Source organism: Choloepus didactylus, chromosome 15 (genome assembly GCF_015220235.1).
Source record: "Choloepus didactylus isolate mChoDid1 chromosome 15, mChoDid1.pri, whole genome shotgun sequence".
In the NCBI taxonomy this organism is placed as follows: Eukaryota; Metazoa; Chordata; class Mammalia; order Pilosa; family Megalonychidae; genus Choloepus; species Choloepus didactylus.
The window spans coordinates 87,660,302-87,683,227 of record NC_051321.1 but is presented as its reverse complement, the minus strand read 5'-3'; the positions used below and the strand labels follow the sequence as shown (position 1 = coordinate 87,683,227).

General features: G+C 42.6%; 1 protein-coding gene across 1 annotated transcript in view; it reads left to right on the top strand.

Moving 5' to 3' along the window:
* Positions 1-22,926, top strand: part of ZNF488 (zinc finger protein 488) — a 223,451-nt gene that overhangs the window by 116,876 nt on the left and 83,649 nt on the right.

Genomic DNA, 22,926 nt, shown 5'->3' with positions numbered 1-22,926 from the left:
TAGAAGATATTTGGGGGAAAGTTCTTTGCAAAAAAATTATTATTCAGAAGTGTATGGGATATGAAATTCTTGGTTGTTTGATTTTCTTATGTTTCTTTTTTTTTAATTGGTCTTTCAAAAATGCCATTCCATGATTTTCTGGCAACCATATTTTCTCCTGAAAAGTCATATGAAAATCTTAAGATTGCCTGACAGATATTAATGTATCTTTTGTCTCCAACTCTCCTTAAGATTTTCCCCCATTTCTGTTTATCAGAAGTTTGACAATGATTTGCCTGGTTTGTTTTTTTCCTAATTTTTATTTGGTTAAGGTTCTCTTGAGTGTCTTGAGTCTGTGGGTTGATATCTTACTTAAGTTTTTGAAAATTCATTGCCATCATCTGTTTCTGCCTCACTCTTCTTCTCTTACTTACTTTTGGTCTCTAAGTTAGTGTACATGAGATCATTTGAATGTTTCTCTAATGCCTCTTATACTCTGTTCTCTATTTTCATTTTTTTTCAGACTCCTTGTTCTCCAGAGTGCATGTTTTCTATTTACCCGCTATTGAGTTCATTATCCCTGTCTTGTGCCTTGTCATGAGTTTAGATATTACATTGTGCATCTCAATGATTAAAATGTGGTTCTTTTGTTTATTTCATTGTCCATTTAAAATATTTTCACCCGTTTTGTCCATCTTTCCTTGAAATGCTTGTAATAGCTACTTTGTAGTCCTTGTCTGCTAATTTCAGTATCTGAATCATCACTGGATCTTCTTTTATCTGATTTTTGCTAGGATTATCAGTTCTATTTTCCCTCCTAGTCACCTGTGTCAGTTTTTTCAAATTGTATTCCAGATACTGTGTCTAAAAGAGTTGCAGAGACTGAAGTTGATATTTTTGCCCAGAATTTTCATCCTTCCTTGTGTTAGGCACATAGTGTGAGGGGATGGTCACATCAACATAGTCGTTAGTTGAGTTCTGCTGGGGTGAGACTACCGTTTAATTAGAATCAGTGTTCATTTCCTTTGTTTTTCAACCCTATTGAGGCATAGTTATGTATTCTAAAATTCATTTATTTCAACTGTTGCGTTCAGTGATGAATATAAAGATTTATTTCTAGACCTTCAATTTATTCTGCTGCTCTATATTTCTATCATTTTCTTACAATACCATAGTGAATAGGTAAAATGTATTTTTATAGTAAACTTTTAAGTCAGAAAATGAAATTTCTCCAACTTTGTTCTTCTCTTTTGAAATTGTTTTGGATAGTCTAGGTATTATGTATCTAATCTACATTTCCCAGTCTGCCTGTCAGTCAGTAGGTGCCTGCTGGAAATTTGATAAGAATTGCCTGTCACTGAATTTAGGGAGAAATTCCATCTTAGGAACATTGAAGTTTCTTGTATACAACTATGGAATGTTTCTCTGTTTATTTAGATCTTTAATTTCAGTCCATACTGTTTTGTAATGTTCAGTTTCTAAGTATGGCCCTTCTTTTATTGAATTCTTTTGATGCGATTCTTAAGGGAATTGAATCCTTAATTTCTTATTTGAATTGCTCATTATTTATCTGTAGAAAGCTCAGATTATTAGTTTGATAGCTAGTTTTCTATTCTTATGTATGGATCAAATTTATAAATTTAACTTGAAGGACTGATTTGGCTGCGTCCCATCAATTTAATAAGCTGTGTTTTTATTTTCATTGACTTCAAAATACTAATTCCCTTTGAAATGTCTTCGTTGACCTGTGGATTATTCAGAAATGTATAGTTTCATTTACAGATGTTTGTATAGTTCCAAAATTTCTGTCTGTTGTTAATTTGTAACTTGATTAATTGTGGCTGGAGTACATACATTATATAATTTAAATCTTTTCACTTTTTTAAGGTTTGTTTTATGGCCTAGCATATAGTCTTTCTTGGAGATTTTTCCATGTGTGTTACAAAATAATGCATAGTCTTCTGTTTTTAAGTGGAGAGTACTGTGAGGTAAAGTTGGTTGTTAGTGTTGCTGACGTCTTCTGTGTCCTTTCTGATTTCCTGTGTAGTGGTACTGTCAGTTATTCAGAGTGGTGTATTGATGTCTACAGAAATTACTGTCAGTTTCTTATTCATGTATTTTGCGACTGTTTATTGGGTGAATAGAGGTTTACAATTATAATACCATCCTGCCAATTTGACACTTTCATCATTACAAAATTTACCTCTTACCATCTTAAACAACTTTTGTCTTAAAATCTATTTTTTTTCTTGATATTACCTATACTATTTGGTAACTATTTGCATGGTATGTATTTCTCTATTCCTTGACTTTCAACCCAGGTTTGTCTTTGAATCTAAAGTGTATCTTTTGTAAGCAGCGTATAGTTGAATCTTGTAGTTTGTTTTGTCCTAACATTCTTTGCCTTTTGATTGCAGTGCTTAATCAATGTTTATTAAGGCAGTTATTTACGATAGGAATTACATACATCATTTTGCTTTCAGTACCTTTATTTTGTGTTATGTGTGTTTTTGGTTGCTCTCTTCATCCTGTACTGCATTCTGTTGCATTAATTGAATAGTGCACTTAATAGTATAATTGATACATTGTATGTGTCACTTAATAGTGTAACATTTCAATTTTTTAGTGATTTTTTGTCATATGGTTTACCATATACACATTAAGTTACCTGAATCTACTTTAGATTTATACTAATTTAATTTCAGTAGGTGATAAATCACTGCAATAACATAGTCACGTTTAGTTTGTGAGGTGAGTGGATATATTTGAGGGAATTTTCCACATTTCAAAAACCATTTTCAAAGCAATAGGTGAAGTGTGAAATTATGATTTTTTATGGAAAAATATGAGGAGTTATTAAGCTTTTGGCTTCATTATGTTATTAAGAGCGGCTTGTTTTTCTAGGTCTGCCAGAGATTACTTGTAACCTAGAATAAAATGATAGAGATGTGTGTGAAGAGGAAGCACATGGTATGGGAGAGTGGATATTCCTAGATTTATAGCCATATAAGCTCAAAAATCTTGTACGATTGGAAACTTCCCAACTTTATTGTTGGTTATATTCGCCAAAATGGGGTATAATTCCAAAATCCAATTCTAGCTAGGAAAAGTGCTAGAGATCTTAATTAAATGACCTGTAATTCATTTTCTTATGTTGTATCCTAGTCAGTCACATGATTTTAGAATTCTTAAGTTATGCGCGCGCTCCCTGGTGTTCTCATTTCATTAATAAGGAGTGCTTTGATATTACCTGAACTACCTTGATGAACTCAATATGATCTTTGAATACAGTATGTTAAATTTAAACAGTTACTCTTTTCAACGTCCATGTATTCATCTTGCTCTTGATAACATTTCTTGACTAGCCTTCTCTTCCTCTTGGAATGATGCAGTGTGCAATGTAAAGATATTGGCTGACTGATATTTCCCTCACACTCATGTATTATTTATGTGCAAAGAAGGCTTTATTGAACAGCTAACATTGATTATCTTTACACTAAATTAGGATTATGCCACAAAGTATTATCTGTGCAGAAAACATCATGAATTCTTCACACAACTGTAAGGAAAAAAATACAAGCTCTCTGGACTGCAAAGATTTCTTGTAGAATCCCTGTTGAGTTCAAGAGTTCAGATTGGATTTTGGAATGGGTTTACACTTGGCATACATTCACTATGCTTTTAGCAAAGCACAGTTTTACAAGAACATTATTTATAAAATTATACTTTGTTAGGACTTTGTTAGTTTTAAAACCAATGTTCTAATGAAAGCATGCAGTAATTAAAAATATATATATCTGTTATATAACAGTTAGGTTTCATGTGCCGGTGTTGATACAGCTTGGTGAATCATTGTAGAAGTAAAAGGGATCTTACCACTTCTGACTGTACTTTAGAGGAGAGGCATGATATGTCTAATTCCTGACTGCCATCAATGACATTTTAAAACATCTTGTTTGTGTATATTTATTTGTGTTTGAAATTACCCTTGAAAAAAGCAACAATTTCAAATATCATTATTATGTTCCAAAAAAAATGTGTGCTTTATCCTGTCCTTCTCTTTGGCTGGCGAAAACTGTCAAACCACAATTCACTGAATAGCTATATCACCTGGTAATTTTACCAGGTGTGTTTCCTTTTCATCAGTTGTACCTAGAACTTCAACCTTTCTTTAGCTCTAGGAAAGTTTCTTCAGTTATTTGGTATTGGCTCTTTCTCAATCTGCTCTTTTTTTTCTTCTGAAGTTCCTAGGATTTCTAAGTTTGGTCTGTAGGATCAGTCTTGTATGATTTTCATCTTTCCTCTCATTCATTATTTCTGCCTCTTTGTAGTTACTCTCGTGTTTTCCCTTTCTCGCGCTCTCTCACTCACTCACTCTCGCTCTCTCACTCGCTCGCTCTCATACGTGCACATGTGATTTTCTTTTTCTTTTTTTCTTTTTTAAAATGGATCATCTAGGAAACTAATTTAAGTTTCAAGAGTGACCTTTGTTCTTTCAGTCATCTATGAAAAATTTTAGCTTGCAAATTATGTTATTTTATTTCCAGAAAATCAAACACTTGAGTCTCTTTATGTGTTCTCCCAAATGTGTTGATCTTGTTAGTCATCTCGTCCTTTAGCCATTCCAATTCATTGCACGCTTGCTGTCTGGTTGCTCATGGCTTCCCTTAGGTTTGTCATTCTGTGCCTTCACTTTCGTTTTTACCAACAACAGGCTCATAAATAGTATCAATTTCTTTTATGGTTACTGCCCTAGTCATGTTCTCCATTATTGGTTTACTTTGGTAGTTGATATTTTTCTGTAAAGCTTTTAATTTTATTATGATTTTTAGATTTATTACCATATTTTTATACATAGAATTGTCTTCTATTCATTTGTTTTCTTCTGCATGTTGTTCCTAATGAACTTTATTTTCTTTGATTAGTATAATTATAAATTTGCCTTTTCATTTATTATAAATTTGTATTTATAAACTTTTTGGTGTTTTCAAAGAACAGGCTATGACTTTATCAGTTTTATTTGTGTGTGTGTGTATGTTGATGTGTTTTAGGTTTGTTTTGTTGCTTTAATGTAGTCAGCATGGATTATGATCAGTTAATTGTTTGGCCTCATTTCTCTCATCTTATGTTTTTCTATTATGCTTTCTAATTATTTCTTCTGTTTTTTCCTACTTTGGTTAGAAAGGTAAAGGTTCTTTCCCCTTCCCCCACTGTCTTTTGAGAAATGCTATATTAATTTTTACTCCAATAGCAGTACCCTCCTGTTGTTAACACACATCATTCAGCCCACTTTTGTCTCTAATAGCAATAACTCACTATATTTTTATGCAATTTTATGGAGATATATTCTTATACCATACATTCTTACAAAGTGTAAAACAGTTGTTCATAGTATCATCACATAGTTGTACATTCATCACCATAATTTTTTGAACGTTTTCATTACTCCAAAAAATAAGAATAAGAATAAAAATAAAAGTAAAAAAGAACACTCAAAACATCTCATACTCCTTGCCCCCCATTATTCATTTACTTTCTGTCCCCCTTTTTTCTACTCATTTGTCCATACACTGGATAAAGGGAGTTAGAGCCATAAGGTTTTCACAATTACACAGTCACATCATGTAAGCTATATAGTTGTATGATTGTTTTCACGAATCAAGGATACTGGATTTCCGTTCAACAGTTTCAGATATTTCCTTCTACTATTGTAGTTCACTAAAAACTAAAAAGGGATATCTATATAATGCAGAAGAATAACCTCCAGAATGACCTCTCAACTCCTTTTGAGATCTCTCCGCCACCAAAACTTTATTTTGTTTGATTTCTCTTCCCCCTTTTGGTCAAGAACGCTTTCTCAATCCCACAATGCTGGGTCTAGGCTCATCCCAGGAGTCATATCCTACATTGCCAGGGAGATATTTACACCCCTGGGAGCCATGCTACGTAGTGGGGAGGGCAGTGAGTTTACCAGCCAAGTGGGCTTAGAGACAGACAGGCCACATCTGAGCAACAAAACGTTCTTTGCGGGTGACTTTTAGGTGCAATTATAAATAGACTTTGCCTCTCCTTTGCAGTAACAAATTTCCCATGGGCAAGCCCCAAGATTTAGGACTTGGCCTGCTATGATGGTATTCCCCAGTGCTTGCAAAAATATCTGGAATTCCTCAGGTGGGGAAGTTTAAATGTATTCCACATTTTCCCCCAGTCCTTCAAGGAGGTTTTGCAAATACTTTTTATTTTCTGCCCAAATTATTCTTGGATGTATTGGAGTTTCACGCTACACTGTACAAAGCAACCCGATCTCACCTCCTATTCAAAGGTTCCATGTAATTGTGGTGGTTGCATAAACCAACCATACAAGTTAAATTATATCGCATGCTGGCTACAGGCAAGAGGGACACTTTGAAGGATGCACAGGAGCTGAGAGAGTAGCTGCAGATGAGAGAGAGTTTGAAGACAGCTGTTGAAAGCAGACTCTTGCTCCGGAGAAGCTAAGTGAGGACAAACACCCCAAGAGCAACTAAGAGTGACATTTTTGAAGAACTGCAGCCTAAAGAGGAACACCCTGGGAAAGCCATCTTGAAACCAGAACTTGGAGCAGACACCAGCCACATGCCTTCCCATCTAACAGAGGTTTTCTGGACACCATTGGCCATCCTCCAGTGAAGTTGCTTTTCCAGGGCAGTAAGTAGAAAGCCAGGAACTGCGTGGACCAGACACCAGAGAGCAGTTTGACTTTGGGCATACTTCATACAACACTCATGAATGCGTGAGTTCCTCACCATGTTGTATGAAGGCATTCGCTTCATACAACACTCATGAATGCCTGGTTCCTCACCAAATAAGACCAATAAGCTCACACCAAGCCCGCGGAGAAGCAGCTCACGTATCTGGACCAGGGAGGGGAGGGCTGCCACCGGGGGGCTCCCTGGAGGTCAGGGGTCAGATCCCTGGACAGACAGGGGCTTCTGGAGCAGGAAGTTGTTTCTTGAGTCATGCCCTGCAACTCCCCCCATGGATTTGTCCGATAGCTTAGGGATCAGAGACAGCTCAGGCACCCCCTCAGAGGGGTCTCACATGGGTGTGTTTGCAGGGTGCCAGGGGCAGCGCCCAGGCCGCCTTCCCCTCACGGGCCCTCCCGTGGAGCTGAGCAGGCTGCTGGCGCTCAGCACTTCATAAATCACCGGCCCTGGAACACCGTCAGCTGGGTGAACTCCACAGCTGGAGAGTTTTCCTTTGTTTCCAAACTTCACATGTCATAAAATACAGCCGTTCAGGGAATGAGCACAACCAGGAGGTGTGTGAGCCTTCAAGCCTGTGTTCTGGGAAAACCGGGAGGAGGAGCCTTGAACTCGGATACACCGTGTGCTCGGCCAGCCGTTCCCAGCAGGCGCCGAGGGCGCTCATTTCCACTCTGTCCCGAGGCCCCTCTGGGCCAGCTGGGCGGGCCGCCGTGGACCAGCGCCTGCCAGACGTGGGCAGAGAGAGGCCCCGGCTCCCTCTCCAAGGCTGCCTTGGATGTGGCACCTGGGCTGCCCGAAAGGCACGTGTGGACTTCGGTCCTGATCCTCTCACCTGTCTCTGAGGCCATCAGCACCTGTAACAGGCCCAGGTGTGTGGCCAGCATTTCCTGTCCACAATCCCACAGATGGACACTCCCCTCTTACAGTCCTGGTGAGCAGCACCCCCCAGCAGCTCCTTTACCCGGGCAGAACCTCCCTGCTCAGGGTAGGTGGCAGTAGATGGTTTCCAAAGATGGCTACGATCAAGTCCTCCGGCCACATGTGCAGCTGCTCTGCCCGTTGAGAGCTCGGGCCATTGCCCTGTCCTGGGAACCAGGGCTGGATCTGCTGTGAGCAATGACATGCAGCTGAAGTGACGACTCTAGACCAGAAGCTTCTGCTTTCTCTGGGGAAGCCACCGCCATGCTGTCAAGAAGCTTGGGCTGAACAATCAATGCTGAGAGACGACGTGAAAAGGGAGAGGCGCCCTGGGTGAGCGCCCAGCTGGGGAACAGTGTTGACATCTGCCGTCAGGACGGGACGCGCTCCCGTGGGTGGAGTGTTGGGCACTGGCTGGGCGTGTGCAGCAGCTGAGCCCATGCACACTCCCTGCCTTCCTTCCACGTCCCTGCCAGTTTGATTCTAGAGGTCATCTTCTGTTCTGGAAGCCCTAGAGCCAAGAGGGTAGATGTGGATAAAGAGCGTATTGCCGCTGGGGGCTGTGTGGACCCAGCCATTCCTCCAGCGTGCGAGAGAACACTGTAAATTCAGGCAAGTGCTGATGCATCTCCTGAAATCTAGGGTATCCTTGTCCAGGAGGGACCTTCTTTATTAGTCAGGGTTCTCCAGAGAAAAAGAACCAAAGGATATATATACACGTGTACAAATATCATGAGATTTATTATAGGAATTGGCTCACATGTCCCACGTGTGGTCCAAATTCCATAGGGCAGGCTGCAAGCTGGGAACTTTGATGGAGGTTTCGATGAAGGCTTCATTAATTCCCCAGGAAAAGCTGACTGCCTGAAGTAGAGATGGACGCTCTTCTTTCTAACTGCTGAAATCAGCAGTTTTCCTTTTAAGACCTTCAATGACTAGATGAGACTTTTCCCACTGCTGAAGGCAGGCTCCTCTGTTGATTGTAGATGCAATGAACGCTAGATGCAGTCAACTGACTACAGATGCAAATCTCTCTATGAAATATCCTCCCACAAATGATCAGGCCAGCGCTCGCTTGACCTAACAACTGGACGCAAACACCTTGACATGAACTTAACCGTCACAGTCACCAGGCCGTTGCAGGCGACTTTAGAACACCCCACTGTGAGACCCACCTTCAGACCCTTTGCAAGAGCCTTTCCTCATGATTCAAAGCCCTGGAAAGCTTCATAGCTTGCCCACGGCAGCCAGTGGGAACCCCAGACAGGGCTCCGTAGCTTCCACGTTTATAGCCACAGCTTCTATTTCTTATCATACCAAGATTTTCTAACATGGGTATTATAGGCTCTACTTTTGTTCATGCATTCATTCATTCATTCATTCACCTACTGACCTGTTCAATTTCACTCTTTCTTTTATTCTAAGCTTGTCCCATGTCAAGGGCAAGCAAATGAGGCAGAAGTAGATACAGTACCTGTCCACATGATGCTTTCAAATTAGGAAGCTTAAAATATGTTTTTAAAATCTCATAACTACAAGTTGATGTGAGATGAGGGGAATGAAGGAAGAGGACACCAGAGAGACATGGCAGGAACTGGATCTGGCCTCGGGGTGCAGGGCAAGCGTCTGGAAGCATGTGCCGTGGGAGTTGAGCACTGCAGGACACATGGAAGTTGTTTTGCTGAGGGGGAAGCGGTGCCTGCCGTGGGGAACAGACAGAGCAGCCTGCACTGAGTTCCCTGCGAGGCTGAGGACCTGAAAGAAGACCCCAGCTGCTGGGTCATGGCTCCTGTGGCAACTTGAACCATGACGAACAATCTGTCCCTCGTGGAAAGTACAAGGCGAGGCCATCTGCTCAGAGTGAGGGGGAGAGAGGGTTACTGGAGATTTCAGGTAGAATGGAGAAAGATTAGAAATAGTCACTTTGAAGGGCCAGTGAGCAAGCTGACAAGAAGTACATGGTGGGTTTGAAATGCAGGGCATTTGAGACTGTCAGAGACAAGGAACCAGTGTGGAGCCCGCAGGCCCTGCCGTGCCACCATCTCCAGCAGAGCCAGTGCCTGTGACGCACATGTGAAGGCAAGACCAGGGTCGCCGGGTCGGCGGCTCTCCAGAGGGCACCACAAAAGGCCAGGCGAGGAGTTGATGGTGCTGGCAAGAGTTTCAGTGACGGGTGATGATAGAAAACATGTGAGGAAAGTGAGTATGCATAAAGAGGATTCCAGTTTGGGAGAGAGAAAGAGCACCAGACTCAAGGTCACAGAGAGATGGAGGGTCCTTGGGGGGTTACTGGGTCATCTCATTTCACAGAAAAGAAACATGGTCCTCTCATGGTAAAGTGCAATCACGGTTTTCACAAGTGCAAAATGCCAGTCACACCCCTGATTTTGTCCACGAAAATTCTGAGGCGCTCCAGGGAGAGGTCAGGCCACCTACAGTGTCATCTTCCTCCGTGTCACTGGTCACGCCTCACATCCTCCTTCAAAGGCACCTCTCCTGCTCAGGGACGGCAGGTCCCCTGGGTCATCCCTCCACCCTCTAAACCTCAATCTTTGATGAATACAGTCCTCCACTTCTCATATCTACATTTCTGCATGTGCCATCTTTAGATCGCCTGCAAGAGAGAGAAAGTGAGAGAGAGAGAGAGAGAGAGAGATTGGTCTTCAGTTAGAGCAAGTAGTGTGGGAAAAGTTGCAGAGGCAAGAAACAGCGCGGTGCCTCTTCCGGAAGCTGATTAGCGTGGCTGGAGTCGGGCGAGGGGAAGGGGCAGCTAAGATGATGTCCTGGAGGGTGGAGCACAGAGGAGGAGGAGATGGGACCTCTTAGCTTTGCCAGGCAAAGGTCACCTTCACTGGAGGCTCGAGGGTGGCGGCGTGTCTGTAAAGTGGGCGATGACCCACTGATGTGATCTCCAGGCTGCTGGAGGACCCACCCGCTTAAGCACCCCTCTTAGGCTAAGGTTTTGAAAAACACCAGCCCTGTGAGTCTGAAAAAAAAAAAAGCTTCAAACTCCCTTCCTGCCCTTGGGAGTCTCATCTTTATTAAAGATTTCCTTGGTTTCAAAGCTTGGAGAAGGTCTGCAGCTCAACAGAACTGTACCTTTATTTAACCTGGAGTCAGGCTTGTTTGTTTTGCAGAAGGTGTATGAACACCCCAGGAGACTCGCATTGCATTCCCCGAGGTGGGAAGCACCAGTCCGAGTTATCCTGTTTCCCAGAGGCTCCCCTTCAAAGGTGTTGCCAGGGGTAAAGTGCTGGCACATTCACACATGCTCATTGCTAGGATGAACGTGAGGCCATTCGATCTCAGAGCATCTGTGCCCCCACCCGCACCCCCAGGTGAGCACTAGGAGCCCCTCCTTGGGACACTCACCTGGAGACAGGGGCATGGATGCATTCAAGGCCCAGGAGGGCTGGCATGGACGTCAGCGGCTGCCAGGTCCCAGCTGCAGGGGAGAAGGTGATTGAGATGAGTTTCCAGGAAATGGCGTCATTTAACGGGGCTGTGGAAGGAAAGCTGGGTCTCTTATAAAGGTGGAGTGGGGGGAGAAAGTGTGCTAGGTGTAGGGAAAAATGGGAGTAGGTGCAGGGAGAGCAGAAGGGTGGAATCCAGTTGAGCAGTGCAGGAGAGCCTGAGGTTAGGGATGCCGGTTAGGGAACAAGGTGTTAGAGAGCAAGGTGTGGGGTCAGCAGAAGCAGAGGGGGTGGGGGCGTGCGGAGCACTGGTTCTAATCCCGTTTTCCTTTTCTACTCCACTTGACCATGGGCCATGCACTCCAGCTCCTCTGGTTCACTGAGGCAGCCGTTCTTATGTGGGGCAGGTAAAGGGGGAGAGCAGAGGAATGGAGCAAGCACTCTCTGGAAAGCCCTCTTCAGTGACTCTCCGTTTCCCCGGGACAGTCCCCTGGATGCCTGTGGCTTCAGCATACTCCTCCCAGCCTCCCTTTTTCTCTAAAGTGTCCCAGTTCAGGGGAAAAAGAAAGGCAACAAACTGAGGTCCCAGTGGCTGAGAGACCCCAAACAGAGTCGAGAGGCTAACCTGGGGGTTTCTCTCATGCAAGCTCCAGCTAGACATCCCAGATGGCCACAGTATGCCATGCCCTTACTAGAAGTAGTCCCCACATACCTCGGTCCCTACCTGAGATTCTAGAAAAGATTCACTCACTAATTTTTGTCTGTGAAAAATTTAAGCTCTCCCTCAAATTTGAAGGAGAGTTTTGCTGGATAAAGTGTTCTTGGCTGGAAATTTTTCTCTCTCAGAATTTTAAATATGTCACGCCACTGCCTTCTCGCCTCCATAGTGGCCACTGAGTAGTCACTATGTAAAGGTCTTATATTGTTTCCTTTGTATGTGGTGATTGCTTTTCTCTTGCTGCTTTCAGAACTTTCTCCTTCTCTTCAGTATTTGACAGTCTGATCAGAATATGTCTAGGAGTGGGTTTATTTGGATTTATTCTATTTGGAGTTTGCTGGGCATTTATGCTTTGTGTATTTATACTGTGTAGAAGGTTCGGGAAGTTTTCCCCAACAATTTCTTTGAATACTCTTTCTAGACCTTTACCCTTCTCTTCCCCTTCTGGGACACCAATGAGTCTTAAGTTTGGACGTTTTATTTTATCTATCATATCCCTGAGATCCATTGCGATTTTTTCAATTTTTTTCTCCATTCTTTCTTTTGTTCTTTCATTTTCTATTCTGTGGATTTCTAGGACACTGAGATGTTGTTCAGCTTCCTCTAGTCTTGTATTGTGAATATCCAGAGTCTTTTTAATTTGGCCAACAGTTTCTTTTATTTCCATAAGATCTTCTATTTTTTTATTTACTCTTGCAGTGTCTTCTTTATGCTCTTCTAGAGTCTTTTTTATGGCGCTTATATCCTGGGCCATGGTCCTCTTGATGTCCTTTAAATCCTTTGCCATGTTTTCGTTCTTTGATTGTAGTTCTTTAATTAAATTTGCGAGGTATAACGTTTCTTCCAAAATCTTGATTTGTGTTTGGAGCTGGATTCTCCATATCATCTGGTTTTATCATATGCATTAAGATTTTCTGTTGTTTTTGGCCTCTTGGCATTTGTTTTGCTTGATAGGGTTCTTTCAAGTTGTATCAGAAAAAAAGGGATATCGATCTAATTTTTCAGAGACACAGTTTGGTGACGTACACTTTCTCTAAGTAACCAGCAGATGGCGTCTGTGAGCCACCTATATCCCTCCAGTCAGTTCTCGCATAGTGAGGGGAAATGATTCTTGTGTGTTCAGTTGGAGAGCTCAGCCTGGGCACGCTGCTGGAGCTGCCCGCCCTGAATGTGGGGCGTGCGCATGGGTGGCCAGGGAGGAAGGTCATCTCTCTCTTGGTGTCCCATAAACCACCAGACTTGGCGTGGTGCCCCTGGGTTCTCCGAGCGGATCCCCCTTCCCAGCCATGATCCTCCCTCAGCCGAGGGGGGATGCCGTGCTACGTCATCAGTGTGCGCTGTCCCTCTAGGGAAGCCCTGGGCCGCTTGGCTGTGCCGCTGGGCTCTCAGCTCGTTTCAGAGTACAGAATGTGTGAGGCTGTCTTTACTGCAATGCCTTGTGGGGTGAGAGCAGCTGAGGTTTTCTCCACAGACAGAGAGCGAGAGACAGAATGTTTCCCCCGATTCTCCCAAGGTCAGTTGTCACCAAAAGCCTCTGTCTGCTTGTTGAGGATTCGCTGTCTGTATTGAGCAGCTATTACTAAAACCTCACTTGGAGCTGGGCTGAGAAAGTGCACGGCGCAGCTTCCGTGAGGGAGGGGCTCCTGGCTCTAGGTTCTCGGCTCTCAGCGCATGTCCGCAGTTTTACTTACAGATTTTATGCTGTGATCTCGGGCATTCCTCCCAATTCATGTCAGTGGAAGTTGAGTGTACTGTCACGTTTGTCTCCCCACTACCATTCCAGGTTATTTACTGGTTTTTTGTTCATTTATGAATTGTTCTGGGGGAGACTAAGTCTTCCACTTCTTTCTATGCCACCATCTTCCCCGCTTTTCATTTCACTCACTAATTTTTATCTTTCAGAAACTTAAATCCACCAGAGTGTTCCTATGTCAGACAAGTCCTAAAACCCAAAGGCAACAGCCTCTTTATGATCAGCAATCAGATGCAGCTCCCTTCCCCATACTGTCAACACCCCCTTTCAATATGAACAAGTTAAGGTGCTCACTGCCTAGACACCCCTGAAAATGGAGAAGGAGATTGAGAGGAAGGAGTAGCAACAAACAAGAGAAGATTGAACAAAGGCCTATGAATACTGAAACTTTATATAATTATATATATATTTTTTTGATGCTGGGGTGTTGGAAGGGCTGGTAGGAGGTAAATGACGTGGTGGAAATGTAGCCTGTAGCATCCCTTGGGATTTGCTCTATAGCTGCTCATTGAATTGTGCCTTGAAGATCTTCACCTTTCTGTAGATACCTTGTATTGCATAATAGGGAAGGGACTGAGACTATGGAACTGTAATCCATAACAGTTTTTGAAATTACCCATATAACTGCGTGTTGAGCTATACATCGAGAGTTGACACCTATCTGTATGTATGTTATATTTTACACTAATGGAAATGGCTGAAGTTGTGGAACTGTGACCCATGGCATTCTTTGACATTTGCTCTCTAACGACTTGTTGAATTGTAGTTTGAAAGTTATCACTATTACGTATATATGTTGAAGTTCATGATAAAAAGATTAAAAAAAAAGTGTCTCAGTTTGGATGATAAGTTGCAAAGGGCTGTACCTCCACCCTGGAGAACCACAGGTGAAAATGGGCAACATAGAAGGGTCGGGGACAGAATTCTGGAGATTCTGAGGATGGGAGTGGGGAGGGGAGCCTGGCCATGTCCCATCAGAGAAACCGAGGCTGGGAGCCGCAGATGTAAAATGCCGTGGAGCTGGTGAAGAGAATGAGAATAAGAAGGAGCCACAGCCTTTGGTCAAGGGCATAAGTGGAGACCCTCCCCAGAGCCCCCCTCTCCGCAGAGGCTGGTCCACTGGGACCGAGGGCGAATGGAGGGAGAGGCTGAGGCAGCCACTGCAGAGCTCACGCTTCATCTCTGTCATCAGGAAGGAAGGAGGGAGGGAGATGGGGCAGGAATCTGAAAAGCTCCAGGCTGGAGGGGAGGTTTCATTTTAAGAAAGTAATTTCATGAGTTTTGTGGAGGGAGATAGACATTATAAGACACAAAGATGAAACGAGGTCAAGAAGGAATGGGGAAGGCAAGAGATCCAGAGTCCAGGGGGGAAAGTTTGTCTTGAAAAGAGGAAGGATACGTCTCAATAAAGGGACTCTGGGGGAAGATAGAGACATTCCGAGGAGAAGGGGAGGGAAGGTGAGCACGTCATTATCAGATGAAATTCTCAGTAAATTTTGAAGCACATTCATCTGCTCTGCATTCAGGAAGTGGGGGTTGGCTCGTGGACTTGGAAAGAGAGGGAGGCTGGAACAGCTGCTGAAGGAACTCTCCTGGGAAGCCAGTGAGGGCTGAAGAGCTGGGCTGTGCAGCAGCCCTGGGGGCCCAGGGGTAGGTAGCAAGGACCAAGGCTCACAGTTGCATGGTGTCCCCCTCAGTGCTGCACAGGCCGGGGGGAGAGGGGAGGCAGGGGGCTGGGCTTATCCAAGGTTGGATGGGAAGGCAGAAGGAGCAATGGAAAGAGTAAGATGTAGTTAAGTACTTTCCTTCCTCTCTTGAGTTTTCTAAATTATGTTTGAATGTGAAAGTAAAAATTAATACATTATGTGATGTGGTCATCAATGTAGGTAGAGGAAATATTTAAGATAATTGCATTATAAATGCAGGAGGTAAAGAGACATGCAGGGAGGTAAAGCAAGGTTTGTGTACTTTACTTGAATTGGTAAAATGTCATTACCAGTACACTGTGAGAAATTATATATATAATGATTTATATATATAATGATTTATATATATAGTGATCTGTTATATACAAAACATGAGTATTATAGACAAATCAAAAAAAATTCTAAAAAATGTTCAAGTAACCCATAGGAAGGCAGGAAAAAGTAAAGAGAAAGAGCAAGCAAATAAAAAATAGAATCTTTCTTTGCTGTGCTTTTATCTTTCTTGACATTTTGTAAAATGGCACATGGGTTTATCGCTCGGAGACAAAGAGACAACACAACTACATGTTGTGCTGTCTGTCCATGAACTGAATAACAGATGTGCAGTGATCAATTGTCAACAGACTTTTAAAAAATTAATTTAATTTGCAAACCCTCCATATCCACCAAACATACACTGCCCTCCTCCCCTACCCCCATCTCCTGATAATCCACTTTTCATCATTGCAAATTTTTCATTTCTAGTCACCCCTTGTAAGTGACGTCTTACAATATTTTTCCTCACGTGCCTTGTCATTTCGCTAAGCATAATATTTTCAAGGTTCTTCCATGTTGCAGCATGACTCAGCACCTCATTCTTTCTTACGGCCAAATAACACTTCAGCGTGTGTATGTACCAGATTTTGTTCATGCCTTCATCTGTTGGTGGACACTTGAGCTGTTCCCACCTTTCAGCTATTACCAACATTCTTTGAAAGAAATGACATGCTTGGGGTCACTGACCATGATTTGTGGACTGAAGAGCTAGCAGGGAAGTTGGCCCTCTATGCAGTTACTCACAGCTAACGTACCACGGTAACTGAAATTTGACTGAGCATGTTGATGGGACACTGTCGCTATTTAACTAAATTGTGGTATGCAAAATTTGGGCATATCAGAGACATGCAAAGGGAGGACTGGCTGAACTTCCACGAGAATGAAATAGGCTCAATAGTGAACACGGGATGCAGGAAATGACAGTGAGCGTGGGATCCATAGCATATGAATGAATGAACTTCTGACTCTGAGAATTTAAAGTAGCATTTTAGATTTAAGGTGAAATGTAAAACTAACTTCAGGCCAAAATAGTGAGGTGAGGAGATGGGAGAAAGAAGTGCTTGCAGGCAGATAGGGGCCTTGTCATACCTGGGAGGACAGATAGAGATAAGGAATGATTTACGTTTTTTTTTTTTCTTTTTTTTTTTTTCTTTTTTTTCAAATATGTTACTTGGAATGATAAGGACAACAGCTTCAAGAACAGGAAAATAATATCTAACCTCAAAAGCATGAGTAGCAAATATTGATGAGGCAAGAAAAATGAAACAAAAAAGGAAGAGAAGCAAAGGAAGATGATGGAAAACAAGTCATAAAATAAAATAGCTGAGGCTAGTCCAAATATATCAATAATCAGAAAAAAAGTAAAGAGATTAATGTGGCTATTAAAACATATATCAGCAGATTAAATCTAAAAATCCATATTTGGCTGCTTACCCATGATACACTAAAACAAAACCCACCAGAAAAATCTACGACAGGAAAAAATGTACCAGGCAGACACAAACCAGAATAATGAGGGCGAAGCCATATTAATTACAGATGAAATAGAATTTAAGGCAAATGGCATTGTAGGGATAACATGGAACAGTACTTAATCTTAAAAGGTGCGCTCTGCAATTATGAGCCATATACATGTAACAACACAGCCTTGAGAATCAAAACCAATGTTGCCTCAACATGCATAAGGAACAACTGACAGAATTGTAAGAAATTCCAAACGTATAATCATAATGGGAGATTTTCATTTACTCCTCCACAGAAACTGAAAACACACATGGTCAAGACAGTTGGCAAGGAAAGAAAAGGGTGAATCAAAAACATTTCCAAGCTTGATCTGAGATGTAAATGATCAGATCACTTATAATAATAAGTGTAGATAATTATTATAAGCAGCCCTGTATCTGGGCTGGTGGGTACCTCTGGGAGAGCTTCAGTGGTGGTAGAAGATGAATAAAACGCCAAAACTCCTGTAGGGTGGTATTTTAGGTGCCACATTCTGTGCTAACTGCTCTGACACTCCAGAATCTCATCTGAAAAATGCTGTCTCCCTCCTCAGCTTGTAGCTGAGACCCGGGAGAGGGGAGGGTGTGTGGGGCCTTGGGTGCACGAGGTGCCATAGGTTTGCTCTTTGTTTTCTTGTTGGCTCTGATCAGAGCACTGCCTGGGTATCAGAGAAAGAAGAACTGAGTGAGGGCTGGGGTCAGGCAGGGAGCCAACTGAATGCCATGTATGCAGAGTTTGGGACTGGCTCTTGGGGAGGAAAGCCTGGGAGGAGCAGAGTTAGTTATTTTTATGCTGGAAGTGAGGGAATTGGGGGCTTCCAGGTGTCCTCATCCAGCTGGGAACTCAGGCTGCCGGTGATGGCTCTCCCAGGCCATGGTGCCCACCCCGGGCCCACCACACTCAGACCCTCTGAAGGGTGGAACAACTTACTCCCGGGGGCCCTGACCTGGGCTGTAGAATCCCACCCCAGCTGTGTGCTCGAAGGCCCTCATTTGAGCCTATTCACAAGGAAAGGAAGGCAGGCTACTTTGGGGAAGGAAGAATCTAGGAGCAAAAAGAATGCGCTGTAACAATTCACCACAAACTTAGCATCTTAAACAACACCCATTTATTTTCTCACCACTCAGATGGGCTCACCTGGGTTGTCTGCTCAGGGTCCCAAAAGGCCAAAATCAAGTTTTCAGGCAAATGGGCTCTTATCGGGGGGGCTCTGGGGACAAATCTCCTTCGAGCTCATTCAGGTTCTTCGCAGGTGGGGACGTGATTCCTGGGAGGTTCTCCACTGCTGAGATGGGGGAGCCATGGGGTAAGGGCCTGAGAGCATGTGGAGGAGCTGGGCGTGGCCCCTGCCCACAGTCAGCTGGAAAACGGGGACTTCAGTCCTACCCCCCCAAGGAACTGAGCTCTGCGTTCCCCTGGTGTGGACCCATTTGTAAATAGGACCTTTGAAGACATTATTATCCATTGCAGTGTGGCTCATCTGTGAGTAGATCTTCCAAGATCCTATTAGATGAGGCCAAATTGAATCAGGGTGGGGCTTAAGCCATATGCCTGAGGCCCTTATAAGCAAGGAAATTTGGTGTAGTCAGTAGAAGCCAGAAGTCAGAGAAAGCCACCGGATGAGACCAAGGAGTCAGGTCACTAAGTGACAGAAGCAGAGATACAAGCCTACTCTCCAAAAGAAAACAGGATTTTGGGGACACAGGAAAATTCACTCTTTAAAGAAGGGTGAGTCTAAGGAAGGGGGTGTGATATGACCCCAGGTGCCCCTTGGCTTTCCGTGGAGACGCTCCTGATTCCCACGGAGGGGACACAGTTAAACAAACTGGAACTAGGGTAACGGCTGTGTGTCTGCCAGGGCTGCTACGACAGATACCACAGGCTGGTCGGCTCAAACAACAGGCATGTCTTGGCTCACAATTTCAGAGGCTCCGTGTCCCACATCGAGACATTGGCAAACCATGTCTGCTCCAAAGTCAGCCTCAGCCTCTGTCACCTGGTGATCTGTCCGTCTCTGGCTACTCCTAATGCGTCTGAATTTCCTGCACTCATAAGGCCTGCAGGCGTATTGTATCAAAGCCCACCTTGTTCAGGTTGTCCTCACCATAGGTAATAGCATCTTCAAAGATCCTGTTTGCAAATGGGTTCACACCCACAGGACTGGGAGTTAGGACTTGAACGGGTCTTTGTGGGGGACATGATTCAATCCCCAACTGGCAGCTGCACTAGTGAGGTCACCGTCCCAAAAGTCAGGGTGCGTGAGCCTGGGGCCCAGGCCTCATGCTGGCGGAGGAAGCTGCATCCCCCATTGGGGTGCCAGGCCACACTTTGGGGTCTTCCTTGTGCCCTGACCCTGGACGGGTGTGGGGTCCCCAGCTGACTGCTCTACTGGGCCACTCGCAGGTCTATAGGAAGCACTCTTCTTGTTTAAAAGATAATTAGTAAACTGGATATCTATACAAAAGTAATTTTGTTACTCTGCAAAGGAGTGCAGCCAGTAGATAATTCACTCTCTGCATTTTCACTTAGGCTACTACTCCCTGGAGGCAATTTAGAGGTTTAGGAGTGCTCACTCATCCACTTTCTCAGCTTCCATTAGAATTACACTGCAATCATGATCAAAAAAAAAAAAAAAAAAATATGCACCTCTCACCAGAACAGTCCCTTATATAGTGAGGTAGCTGTCCATTTTTAAAGTGTCTCATCTGTTAGCCATTTTAGATGTTATTTAAATCCTCCCACCCTATGCTATTAGGCTAATCCCTCTTTTAACAAAAAAGAGAAGGTTTTGAGAAATTAATTTCTCCCAAATCACTCAGCTAATAAATAGCAGAGTTGTCACAGTCTTTGTGATTCCAAAGCTCATTATTTTTCTGCTGTGTTACCTGGCCTTCCAGCATCTCTCTCCTTGAAGTCCTACTCACCACATAAAAAATCTTAACCGTCATTATGGTTCTAAGGATTAAGAGCGTGTAAAAGGAAATGCAAATACTTCATCTGCCAGGGACAAAACATGGCCTCATTGCTGTAGTAGTTTTCATACTTTTTTTTTTATTAAATTCAGTTTTATTGAAATACATTCACACACCATACAATCATCCATGGTATACAATCAACTGTCCACAGTATGATAACATAGTTATGCGTTCGTCACCACAGTCTATCTCTGAACATTTTCCTTACATCAGAAAGAACCAGAACAAGAACAAAAAATAAAAGTGAAAAAAGAACACCCAAATCATCCCCCCATCCCACCCCATTTGTCCTTTAGTTTTTATCCTCATTCCTCTACTCATCCATACACTAGATAAAGGGGGTGTGATCCACAAGGTCTTCACAATCACACTGTCACCCCTTGTAATCTACATTACTATATAATAGTCTTCAGGAGTCCAGACTGCTGGGTTGGAGTTTGGTAGTTTCAGGTATTTACTTCTAGCTATTCCAATACATTAAAGCCTAAGAGGTGTTATCTATATAGTGCATAAGAATGTCCACCAGAGTGACCTCTCGACTCCATTTGAAATCTCTCAGCCACTGAAACTATTTCGTCTCATTTTGCATCCCCCTTTTGGTCAAGAAGATTCTCTCAGTCCCACGATGCCGGGTCCACATTCATCCCCGGGAGTAATATTCTGCATTGCCAGGGAGATTTACAACCCTGGGAGTTGGGTCCCACATAGGGGGGAGTTCAGTGAGTTCACCTGTCAAGATGGCTCAGTTAGAGAGAGAGAGGGCCACATCTGAGCAACAAAGAGGTACTCAGGGAGATTCTTAGGCACAATTGCATGCAAGTTTAGACTCTCCTTTGCAGTAACGAGCTTCATAAGGGCAAGTCCCATGCTCGAGGGCTCAGCACATCAAACCGCCAGTCCCAATGTTTGTGACAACATCAGCACCAGTCCAGGTGAGGATGTCCAACACAGGCGCACCTTCCCCCAGATCCTTGGGGCTGGGGAGGGGGAGGCTGTAAATATATTTTTTATTATCTGCCCAAATTTCTCTGGGATGTGTCACTATTTCACTCCAGCTTATACTACCCTACCGTATCTCACTTCCTATTCAAAGTTCCATGCAATTGTGGTGTTTGAACAAATCTACTGTAGAGTTGTACCATTTAGAAAATTTAGATCCTGTACCAAATATCTCTTCCCTTGGTCTCATATGGAAGTTGAAGTTTTAAAAAACAATCAGTTTCAACCTTTACCCTTTGGCTGGCTTGCCCTGGTCTTAACCAGACCTGCTTCATTCATATCACTAATTAAAGTCTGGGCTCTTTTTCAGCTTTTTTTTTTTTTTTTTTTGAGTGGCTGTATGCACTAATACTGACATTCATATCTGCCGAGCTCTAGCTCTTGAGTTTCAGGTGTCTCAGAGATATGCATTGTTCCAGAGACCAATCAGGTTATATGCTAGGGGATCAGCGTCTCAAAGTTTAGAGATAGGCATTACAATTCAGGATAGAGTTAACTGCTGTAAGAGCTTACAATCTAGGACTATTACAATTATGATGTCCATATTCGACTATGTTCTAAGATTCAACCCTGAGTTTACACACCGTAGTTAGCCCGTATTGGTGAGGCATCATCCCTCTCACCATGTTTTCTCCAACCTTTTACTCTCCTATATATATTTTTTCCTACAATTTTATTAGAGTTATATTCACATACCATACATTTATCCACAGTGTACAATCAGTTGTTCATGGTATCATCATAAAGTTGTACATTTATCACCACAATCAGCACTTGAACATATTGATTACTACAAGAAAAAAAATTTTTTTAGCAATAAGAAAAAATTGATAAAAATAAAAATAACATCATACAATACAATATACTAGTAAGGGACAGCAAATAACACCACTACCAAAAATCCCATATTCCTCCCTATATCCCCCTCTCATATACATTTAGCATTGGCATATTGCCTTTGTTACATTAATGGAGGTATATTACAATGTTACTGTTGACCAATGTTACTGTTGAGAAGGGGATGGTATTCAGGAAAAACATAATCAAAGCAAACTGGAGTCTATGGTCAACTGTTACGTGGTTTTGAGCTATTTTCTTAGTACTTGATCTATGGTTTACCATATACACATTAAGTTACCTGAATCTACTTTAGAGTTATACTAATTTAATTTCAGTGGGAGATGAATCACTGCAATAACATAGTCACAGTTATTTTGTGAGGTGAGTGGATATTTGTGAGGGAATTTTCCACATTTGGAAAAGCATTTTCAAAGTGATAGGTGAAGTGTGAAATTACGATTTTTCATGGAAAATTATGAGGAGTTATTAAGCTTTTGGTTTCATTATGTTATTAAGTGTGGATTGTTTTTCCAGGTCTGCCAGAGATTACTTGTAACCTAGAATAAAGTGATAGAGATGTCTGTGAAGAGGAAGCACATGGTATGGGAGAGTGGATATTCCTAGATTTATAGCCATATAAGCTCAAAAATCTTGTAGGATTGGAAACTTACCAACTTTATTGTTGGGTATAGTCACCAAAATGGGGTATAATTCCAAAATCCAATTCTGAGCTAAGAAAAGTGCTAGAGATCTTAATTAAATGTGCTGTAATTCATTTTCTTATGTTGTATCCTAGTGAGTTAACATGATTTTAGAAATCTTAAGTTATGCACACCCTGATGTTCTCATTTCATTAATAAGGAGTGCTTTAATATTACCTGAACTACCTTGGTGAACTCAATACAATCTTTGAATACAGTATGTTAAATATAAACAGTTACTCATTTCAACATCCACGTATTCATCTTCCTCTTGGTAGCATTTCTTGACTAGCCTTCTCTTCCTCTTGGAATGATGCAGTGTGCAACGTAAAGATATTGGCCGACTGATATTTCCCTCAC